The sequence below is a fragment of the Saccopteryx leptura genome, chromosome 2 (assembly GCF_036850995.1).
Source record: "Saccopteryx leptura isolate mSacLep1 chromosome 2, mSacLep1_pri_phased_curated, whole genome shotgun sequence".
Lineage (NCBI taxonomy): Eukaryota > Metazoa > Chordata > Mammalia > Chiroptera > Emballonuridae > Saccopteryx > Saccopteryx leptura.
In genome coordinates, this window is record NC_089504.1 from 190,705,598 (window position 1) to 190,716,834 (window position 11,237).

The 11,237-nt window shown below is 41.8% G+C and overlaps 1 non-coding gene across 1 annotated transcript; it reads right to left on the reverse strand.

Annotated features, from left to right (window-relative positions):
- Positions 1-10,818: 10,818 nt before the first annotated feature.
- On the reverse strand, positions 10,819-10,894 carry TRNAA-AGC (transfer RNA alanine (anticodon AGC)). The gene has a single exon. It is a non-coding gene; the product is annotated as a tRNA-Ala (tRNA).
- Between the last annotated feature and the right edge of the window lie 343 nt (positions 10,895-11,237).

Here is an 11,237-nt window from a genome sequence, read left to right on the forward strand (position 1 = left end):
TTCAACTGCTCCTCCTCCTCTTCTGTAGTAAGACTGTAGTTTGGGCTCAGACTGGCTCTACCCAACCAACCCCTCTACAAATTGCATGCTTGGAAGATTAGGGCAGCTGAGGTTGTGAATACAATATTAGTGGGACCCCCTACTTCAGGGATCTCTTGGTCAGGAACTCAGTGCAGGAAATGTGGCCCCTACTCCAGAGCTTAATCCCTCAGCCACTGCTAGATACTCAAATTTTATTTCTTTCCAACAAGGTGAGCAGGAGGTTCAGACTGAGTGTGGTTGATAGTCTCCTCTGAAGAAGTTTATTCAGCTGGTGAGACTCAGTTTTAGGGAGAAAGACTGAGAGTGTCCTCTCCAGGGGCTGACTGTGCACCCCCTGAAAATGGCTAAGCCCCTTAACCAGATCTAACAATAGGCTCACAGGGACCCACACTTTAAACGTCCATGCTCCAAGCCTCTCTCCCTTCTCTTTGTGGAATCTAGCCTACCAGGACAGAATATTCAAAACCCAGCTTGGCTGACTGTGAAGCTCCACCCTATCCAATGCACATGAGCTGCTGTGCCAGTGCTGATCACAGAGTGGAACTTGCCTCAACTGGGCTAGGTGTGAGTAGTTTTTTGTTAGGATACCATTCTAGCAAGTGTTGTTAGGTCCTGAACCAATGCTTTCTGCAGCTAGCCCTTGGATGTGCCGGCCCTGGGCCTTCTTGTCAGGAACCTGGCACAGACCAATGGGAGACACTGCCCATGACTGGCTCTCAGCAACCTTCTTGGAGCTACAAGCAATCCAAAGTTTGTGTCTGCCTCTGCTGGGCCCAGGTGTACATAGAAATACCAAGCTGCACTCCTAGGCTGGCTTTTACCCACTCTGGGCCTGGGGGAATGTCCACTTAAAAAGCCAAGTTTCCCTGGGTCCTGCTTCCTTCAGCCTCTCTCTGCTGGCTGCTTATTGGACTCAGCCATGAAAAAACCTTTGCTAGAATCTAGAGCCTGAGGCACTTCAGCGATTAGAAAGGGTGGTGTGTGTGGCTCTGCTCCCCAGCCCCAGGTGTCAGTCTGTCCAGACTTTTTTCACAGACCTCAGAAGGGTGTGGCCCCAGGAGTCTGGTGGATATGGTTTTTGAAACCCAGAGGTGTGGTCTGCCCACTTTCTTGACAGTTTTCTCTGAGTCTCCCATGAAGGAGAAGCACCAGTCATAGAGTTGGGAGAGTGTGAGGGGGAGCTCTGGCTTCAACACCAGAAAACTGAGTCACTGATGCTTCTCTTGTTTCCTGGCCTCTCAGAATGACTCAGTCTACATGACTGGAGCAGGAGAGACTGCCGAGGGCAGAGCCGTTGCTTTTCCCCAGGCTGATGCAGCACGGAGGGGTCGCTTTTTCCTAGAAAGATGGCAACTGCAATATTGGAGAATGACTCACCACAGGGGTTCTGGTGGCCATCCCCCACAGTGTCTTTCCCTGGGCCTCCAACTTTCACTCTTCTCATGCAACTCCATTTCTCTCAGCTTTCCCTCCACCACAGCCCCAGGTAAGTGGCTGTGAATGAGACTTTTTGCACAGGCCCTTTAAGACGATGCCTGCATATCTGAGAACTCTGTCTCTTTTTTGCAGACAGAAAGCGTGCTCTTTTCTCCGCCAAATGCTATCTGGGCACCTGTTTTAGGCTCTGGCACTCTAGCTCTGGGGCTCTGGGCCTGGGTCTGAACACTCGCACCTCTCAGGGTGACCCTCCCCAAAGTAACAGTCCCTCCGGACCCTCAGCTTCCACTCACTTCTGGGAGCAGGACAGCCTTTCCTCATCTCCGCCTTTCCTACCAGTCTCAATGTGGCTTCTTCTGTCATACTTGGTTATAGACTCCTCTTAGTTTAGTCCAAAGTTGGTTTTTCAAGATGATTGTTCTTAAGTTGTAATTCAATTTGGTCCTGGGAGGTTGCAGTTAAAATGTCCGCTACTCGATCGCTATCTTGGAATCTCCCACAGAACTCTAGGGAGTTGAAATCTGGGAGAAACAACTCACAAGAGTTGTCTCTTCCTCCTGCAGTCAGGGCAGGGACCACTAGGGAGAGCTCTGGTTGTCTGACATGTTTATTCTGGGCCTCAACCCTCAGGATCTCTTGCTGACAACTCAGCTCAACTAGAGCTGCTGGGACCAGAAGAAAGATCCTGCAGCCTTCACTATGGAGTCTGGTCTGGGAACTTCACAGAGACTCCAAGAAACCCTCCCCAGAGCTGCCTCACTGTGAAACATCTGCACAGAGCATTAAAATCCTCCTGACCCACAGCTTTCCTTTTTCTCCTCATAAATGGTCATGCAGCATCTCAGGCCTTTGGTAACTGTACAATAAACTTTGGTGAACCTCTCTGTATCAGGATTTTGTTCCTCTAACTTTGCTATTTCTACTTCAATGAGACAAAAAATATCAGCTAACTCTTTTGTAGAAAACTTTTATTTTTAGAGAGAAAAGAAAGGAGAGAGAGCAGGGAAGGAGAGAGATAAGAAGCATCAACTCATAGTTGCTTCACTTTAGTTGTTTTTATTGATTGCTTCTCATATGTGCCTTGATGGGGGAGGGGATTCAACCCAGAACAGTGACCCCCTGCTCAAGTTAGCAACCGTGAACTCAGCCAGCGACATTGGTCTCAAGCCAAAGATCTGAGGCTTCTAGCCAGTGACCTAGGATCATGTCGATGATCCTGTACTCAGGCTGGCAAGCCCATACTTAAGCCAGGGAGCTCATGTGCTAGCCAGTGACCCTGTCACCTGGCTTCTTTGAGGTTTTGAATCTGGGCTTTCAGCATCCTGGGCTCTCTATTTACTGCGCCACTACCAGTCAGGCTATAGAAAACTTTTTCAGTTCTGGAGTTCCTAGATCCCTGTTTTCTTCCCTAGGTGCTATTATCTGCTGCTCTAGTTTCATAAGGTCCTCATTGGTTACTTCTTTGTCATGGGAGTTGATATAATTTTCACTGTTGTCCGACTGCAGTTGATTACTGAGAGCCTCTGTTTGTAAGTATAAGTTGTACAGAAGTCAGATTTTGTAGCTTGGGGACTTTACTAGAAAATAAACAATGTCTTAGTTACCTAATGGACAATCTGCTCTCGTCCCCAGCTTTCACCCTGCATCATTAACACATTTCCTTGGCTGGACTAACAAGGGGATTTGGGCACTGAGGACCCCAAACTCTGAACCCTCACTCCAGGCCAAGATCTCTCTCTTGGCCTACCATAAAAGCTGCAGGATCTAACCCTGCCCTCAACACTCCCCAGTGCTCCCCAGAGACATGGCCCAAGAATTGTTATCCATTTTTGTCTTGGTTTTCCTTAAAAAAGCAGTGTCGGCCCTGGCCGGTTGGCTCAGTGGTAGAGCGTTGGCCTGGCGTGCAGAAGTCCCAGGTTCAATTCCCGGCCAGGGCACACAGGAGAAGTGCCCATCTGCTTCTCCACCCCTCCCCCTCTCCTTCCTCTCTGTCTCTCTCTTCCCCTCCCGCAGCCAAGGCTCCTTTGGAGCAAAGATGGCCCGGGCGCTGGGGCTGGCTCCTTGGCCTCTGCCCCAGGTGCTAGAGTGGCTCTGGTCGCGGCAGAGCGATGCCCCGGAGGGGCAGAGCATTGCCCCCTGGTGGGCAGAGCGTCGCCCCCTGGTGGGCGTGCCAGGTGGATCCCGGTCGGGTGCATGCGGGAGTCTGACTGTCTCTCCCAGTTTCTAGCTTCGGAAAAATACAAAAAAAAAAAAAAAAAAGAGAGAGAGAGAGAAAAAAAGAAAAAAGAAAAAAAAAGTGTCATTAAAAAAAAATTTTGTATTTTCTCACACTCACCTAAGTACTATGTCAGGTTTACTGTGGGCCTTAGAAGGAAATAGTCAAATGTTTGCAAAAGCCAGGTGGTTTTGGTAGGCTTGAGGCCTTTCCTCAACCTCCAGGGAAAATATTAAAAGAGCCAAGTAAATACACACAGACAAACCAACAGAATTATTAAGCCATCTTAATGAATAGATTTCTGGGGATTATTAACCCTTGTATTTATAAGAAAAAAATTAATACTAACCCTACATGATATAAATAGTAGTAGGGTAACCAATTGTCTTCCTTTAGGGAGAACAATCCTTCTTGTGTAAGTTTGTCCTCCCTCAAAAAGTGTCCTCCTACACGTCCTTCTTTTTGATATTGGAAGGCTAATCAGTAAATGTCCATACTCATTGGATGTAGAGTTGATCCATTGCATGTAATGTGACGTATTTGTATTTGACATGACGATTCATCAAGGATCAGTACAGTGCCATGAGACGTGATTATGAGATACATGCACTCTGCATGGGAGACCTTGAGAGAGCGCATGATATACGGAGAGCGCAAATGGCTTTGTGTACTTCTTACTGAAACACAACATGGCACATACAACATTGTAGACGCATGATTATTTCTTTCTTGGTGAATATTCAATCATAGGTAAGCATAATTCATGTTTTATTAATTTATTATTATCTATTTAATAATTTCCAAATACATATAATTTTATTTACAAGTATTTTCCTAAAATTCGAGTTTTAAAGTGGAAATATAACCTCAAACCATTTATTAATAACACATTTGATTAAATAGTTGCATAAAACAGATGTTTTCTAATTATAAAATGATAAATACACCCAAATATCACTCCAAATTAGTGATTTCATTTGATATTTAGTTTTGTTAATTTAGCTTCCGGAAAATTCGCCTACCATGATGGAATGTTTCCAGTTCCTAATGTGCTTGCCACATTCATGCTTGTGTAGCTCTATATTTTATTTTTAATTTTTAATTTCATTTAAGGGATGAAAAAATCAAAAAAGAGAAAATGTCATTTCAACGATAAATTGAAAAAGAAATTTCCATTTCTCATATTGAAGGAAGATACCCTTGTTTTCTGCAATATTTGCAGTGGAGAATTTTGTATTACAATAATGAAACACTTGACCACCAACAAACATAAGCAATCATTAGATGCATCAGCTTCCAGTTATAAAATAACAAGTTTTTTTTTTATTTCAAATTATTCTGAAGATGAAAAATGGTTGGCTGCAATGGAGGGAACATTTGCATTTCATACCATAATTCACAATCAAAGTTTTCATGGTATGGACTGTACAACTAAATTATTGAAAAAGTTTCACAATGCAAAATTTTCATGTGCCAGGACAAAATGTGAGGCTGTTTTGAAATCAGTATTTTAAAATTACTGTGACAAAATACTTACAGGGGACTTGGAAATGCAGCATTTGTAAAGTTTTTATCTGATGCTTCAAATCATAATGAAATTAAATTGTAACCAATAATATCATAGTAAGATATTTTAATGTTACCAAGGGCATTCAAGTAAAAATTTCAAATTTAGAATTGAGGGTGAAACTTCTAAAATTTTGTCAAACCATCTATACAGAGTAATAAATGAAAACAATTTGAAATCCAAAGTTGTTGCACTAACGGCTGATAATATAAATACAAATTTTGGTGGGCAAAGATGCAAGGGGTGAATAATGTGTATGTAAAATTACAAGAGTTACTCCAAAAGAAAATACTAGGAATAGGTTGTAATGCAAATATTTTGTCAAATGCAATCAACACAGCATCATGTGTCATGCCAATTGATGTAGAAGTAATAATAACTACATTTTATTTGCATTTTAGTCATTTTACCTTTAGTGTTGCTACTTTAAAACAATTTTGTGAAGAAGCAAATGTTGAATATAAAAACTTTTAGGATATTCAAAAGTTAGATGGTTTGCTCTAACACCTGCTATAGAGCATGTTCTACAATTATTTGAGCCTCTCTGTTAATATTGATAAGTTTAGACAAATGCCCTAAAATCTTGGAATCATTTTTCAATAATAAAATATCTGAGATATTAATGTATTTTTTACATAATTAAGAATCAATTTTTCTCAAAACAATTTAAAAGATTGAAAGTGAACACATTTCAGCTATGAAAGTTAGTCTTATTTTGAATAACTTTCTTCTTTAATATAAATCTTGTTTTGAAGAAAAATTTCTTCCTTTAGTTACAAAAAGACAATTGAAAGACTTAGAGGAATTAAATACAGGCATAATAGAAAAGTTAATCAAAGAAGTATATAATTTTTACCACATATATTTTCAATATATGGAAGAATGGTCTGAAACCAATATCACAGGAAATAACAGTTTTCAATGGTGTTTTTTTACTTCATCACAAGTATATTGGACAGATATTGAATCCTGTCTTGAGTTTTTATCTAAAGAAATGCCAGACATCAAAATAGACAAAAATTGTCTCATTCAAGAAATTAGAAGACTGAATGTATATTTAAATTCTGAAAAATTAATACAATAGGAAAATGAACACGTCAAAATTGATAAAAAATGGGTGGAAATATTCAGCCATTTCAAAAATTAACATATTACATGTGAAAATTTATTTATTCTTGTTCAATTTACCTTGTGCTACCCTGGAACTAATGCAGCAGTTGAAAGAGTTTTTTCAATTGCTAATAATTTTAGGACAAATGAGAAATCAAGATTAAATTATGATACTCTAGCTGCAACACTTGCCCTAAAATTCAATATGAAGGATATTTCTTGTTCAGATATTTTCAATATATTGTTACAAGATAATGCATTGACAAAAAATATTCATTCAATGGAAAAGTACTCATTTAGATAACATTATTTTTCTTACAATTATTATTAAAAATTAATAGGCATGTAAGTATAATTACAATATAAAATATTACAAATAATTTTATTATGCATTTATCATATTATAGTGTGTTATTCTTACAATGAATAAAATGTTTTTTTTTATTTACAATATTTTTTCTTCAATTTATTTTTGTCCTTTTCACTGTAAAAAAGTTGGTCACCTTAATAATAGTGATTGTAAAATTAAAATTAGAATAATTCTAGGCAGGCTCCTGTTAGACAGCAGATTAGGAAGAACAATGTAGACTTCATTTCTGTAATCATTCAGCACCTTTGTGAACAGCAGTGAGCTCTGTCTGCTGCTTAATCTGAACTTTTTTTTTTTTTTTTCATTTTTCTGAAAGTGGAAACAGGGAGAGACAGACAGACAGACTCCCGCATGCGCCCGACCGGGATCCACCCGGCACGCCCACCATGGGGCGACGCTCTGCCCACCAGGGGGCGATGCTCTGCCCATCCTGGGCGTCGCCATGTTGCGACCAGAGCCACTCTAGCGCCTAAGGTAGAGGCCACAGAGCCATCCCCAGCGCCCGGGCCATTTTTATTCCAATGGAGCCTTGGCTGCAGGAGGGGAAGAGAGAGACAGAGAGGAAAGCGTGGCGGAGGGGTGGAGAAGCAAATGGGCGCTTCTCCTGTGTGCCCTGGCCAGGAATCGAACCCGAGTCCTCTGCACGCTAGGCCGACACTCTACCGCTGAGCCAACCGGCCAGGGCAATCTGAACTTCTACTCATCCAAGGACTATGTTTGCTGTTAGAGGGGTTCCAAAATTATTCCACAAGTAGCCCTTGCTTTAAAAGAGGTAATTTTAATGGTCCATGCAGTGTTTTAGAAATTCTTCTAAAAAAGATATTTGGAACTTCTAATATCACTCATGGAAAATCTCTTTTATCCAACATATTAAAATTCCATAAGATGTTTCTTGCTTTGTAAGATGAAAGACTCACATTGATTTCCATAAAATTAACAAAACCATGAGTTTTGACAGCCCACTTGAAATGTTCTTGTTCTATCAATTTCAGGAGAAACAGATCAGCACAGGCAAACTTCCTAAGAAAATGTCTAGCATGAATTCCCAATGAAAGCTAGATAAAAGTATAGTAGTAGATGACCATAAAAACTGTTTGATTATTCTCTGAATCCTTCAAAGTATTTCTAATATAAAGTTGACATAAAACATCAATGTTTTTAAACTTCTGGCAGAATAAGCTATTGAAACAATTTTGAAGGCACATGTTCATAGTTGTTACTCAATAAATAGTTGTTAAATGACTAATAAAAATTTAAAGCAGGAAAACTATTCAGTTTTGAATGAAAACAGAGAACAATGCTATTCTGAAGGGTGTATGTGGCCAGCTTCTAATGCAATAATTTTTATTCCTTTAGGAGAAAAATCAGCACTGAAATTGGATTCCCTGAGAAGCTAGAAGGAATCAACCTCCCTGTAGCTGCAAACAAAGACCAGGAAAAGCTTCAAGTTAAAATAAAGGCTTTTGAAGACAAACTAAATGCTGAGAACAATACCCCTGGATCTATCAGAAGATATAGTTTGGGCCAGGTTTTCAAGGAAGAAAAAAAAGATATTAGTTTTCACAGGTATAAATTTTGCTTGCCTGGTTTTCTAAAGTGTGTAATTCATGTTGGCTATTAGTTTTGTTATCACACTGTTATGGGGTGGTTTTTACTACCTTTTACTGGTAGTCACCCGAAGTTCCATCCTTTCATGAATGAAATGTCCTTCACACTGCTTTAAATATCCAAAAAAGCTCACTTTTTTTAAAAAAGAGAATGCAAATGGAAAGCAAGCCTATGGCTTATTTTTTAAAAACACTTCTAGAACTCTATAGACATGCTAATATTGAGAATGACTTATCAAAAGTTTCTTTGGCCCTGGCCAGTTGGCTCAGCAGTAGAGTGTTGGTCTGGCGTGTGGGGGACCCGGGTTCGATTCCCGGCCAGGGCACATAGGAGAAGCACCCATTTGCTTCTCCACCCCCCTCCTTCCTCTCTGTTTCTCTCCTCCCCTCCTGCAGCCAAGGCTCCATTGGAGCAAAGATGGCCCGGACGCTGGGGATGGCTCCTTGGCCTCTGCCCCAGGCGCTAGAGTGGCTCTGGTCGCAGCAGAGCGACACCCCAGAGGGGCAGAGCATCACCCCCTGGTGGGCAGAGCATCGCCCCTGGTGGGCGTGCCGGGTGGATCCCGGTCGGGCGCATGCGGGAGTCTGTCTGACTGTCTCTCCCCGTTTCCAGCTTCAGAAAAATACGAAAAAAAAAAAGTTTCTTTTAATTTCTGATGAAAAAGCTGGAACAGAAATATAAAAAAGAATATAAATATATAAGACCATTGAATTCCAGTCAATTTTGCCATAAAACTGATTTTTAAATCTTTGTTTTGAAGTGGTCTAGATCTTTAAGAGTGTGGTTTACTACATAACTTTGTAGTCTATGTTTTATCAAATCTGTTAATAGTGCAGATGTTCAGTTTCCCACTCTAGAGGAAATAACTTTTGCCCCAGAGTTATTATTATTATTATTTTTTTTTCTTCATTTTTCTGAAGCTGGAAACAGGGAGAGACAGTCAGACAGACTCCCGCATGCGCCCGACCGGGATCCACCCGGCACGCCCACCAGGGGCGACGCTCTGCCCACCAGGGGGCGATGCTCTGCCCATCCTGGGCATCGCCATGCTGCGACCAGAGCCACTCTAGCGCCTGAGGCAGAGGCCACAGAGCCATCCCCAGCGCCTGGGCCATCTTTGCTCCAATGGAGCCTTGGCTGCGGGAGGGGAAGAGAGAGACAGAGAGGAAAGCGTGGCGGAGGGGTGGAGAAGCAAATGGGCGCTTCTCCTGTGTGCCCTGGCCGGGAATCGAACCCGGGTCCTCCGCACGCTAGGCCGACGCTCTACCGCTGAGCCAACCGGCCAGGGCCCCAGAGTTATTATTATTCCCTTTTACTTATCAGTAATGGTAGCTCTTTACTGTCTGGGCCTTCCCTTTGTTTGTATTGTAGGTCAAAGAGCTTGGCTTTGCACACAGTGTTAACAAAGAACATGAGTTCAGATAATGGGAAGGTTGTTGAGAGTACAGATATACCAGCCAGCATCTCTCTTTTAGAAATAGACTCACTGAGCCAAGAAAATAAGATACCCTTTAAGGCAGACACTGATGGATCCCAGCTGGGAAATTCTTCAGTTTCACACCCAAGTATTATACATATAAAATCAGAGAATTTGCCAGAAACAGTAAAAAAAAAAAACTCCCAGGAAGAAACTCCAGAGGTGACTGTAAATTCTATAGAATACCAAGATGGGCTGTACTTGCACTTAAAGAAGAACCTCAGTCAAGTGAAGGCATATGCTTTGAAAATTGGAAAGAAGATTCTAGTTCCTAATCAATGCACCATAGAAGGTAAGTGTCTAAACTCCCCAAAGTTGGGAAATTGAAGAAATCACTGAAAAAAAAAAAGAGCTCAAAATGGCATTAATTGCAATTTCTGGATTTTTTTTGCAAAATGCATCATTTTGAAATACCCCTACATTATTTTAATTACTTTCCATCCCATTAAGATCAATCATTGTTTTGATTCTCATTTGCATCTACTTAGGTGCCTCTGATCTTTTTGAAATTCAAGATATATTGTTTCTGGTTTCTTGTTTCTAGTATGAAGGAAAATCCTAGAAAGGGGTATGTGACCCCCCAAATAGGCTCTTCAGTAGGGGTCCAGCTAGAGGCATTTTTCCATCCCTATAATCATGCAAGGAAGCTAGACACAACATTGAGCTCTAATAGATTTTTTTTTTTCATTTTTCTGAAGCTGGAAACAGGGAGAGACAGTCAGACAGACTCCTGCATGTGCCCGACCGGGATCCACCTGGCACACCCACCATGGGGCGACGATCTGCCCACCAGGGGGCGATGTTCTGCCCATCCTGGGTGTCGCCATGTTGCAACCAGAGCCACTCTAGTACCTGAGGCAGAGGCCACAGAGCCATCCCCAGCGCCCGGGCTATCTTTGCTCCAATGGAGCCTTGGCTGCGGGAGGGGAAGAGAGAGACAGAGAGGAAAGCGCGGTGGAGGGGTGGAGAAGCAAATGGGCGCTTCTCCTATGTGCCCTGGCCGGGAATCGAACCCGGGTCCTCCGCACGCTAGGCCGACGCTCTACCACTGAGCCAACCAGCCAGGGCTTTAATAGATTTTTCTTCCATTCATTCAATAAGCATTTATGAAGCAGCTACTATATTCCAGGTGCTCTGCTAAAGACTGAGCTTTGTGCAAGATTCATCTATGACATAAAGAGACACAATCCCTGACCTCTTGTTGTAAAGTACTCGTACCCCAGATGCTGAAAGGTACTGTACCTCAATTCCTAGGGTTTATATAGAGACACCAAGTCCAGATTAATTTTGAAGAGTTTTATTAAAGGAGAAGATTTATTAAATATGCCGGCCGCATATAGCTGACATGGGCAGTCTGGAAGCCCAAATCAGGTGCCCCAAAATAGTTCAGGGGCTATTTATATACCCTTAA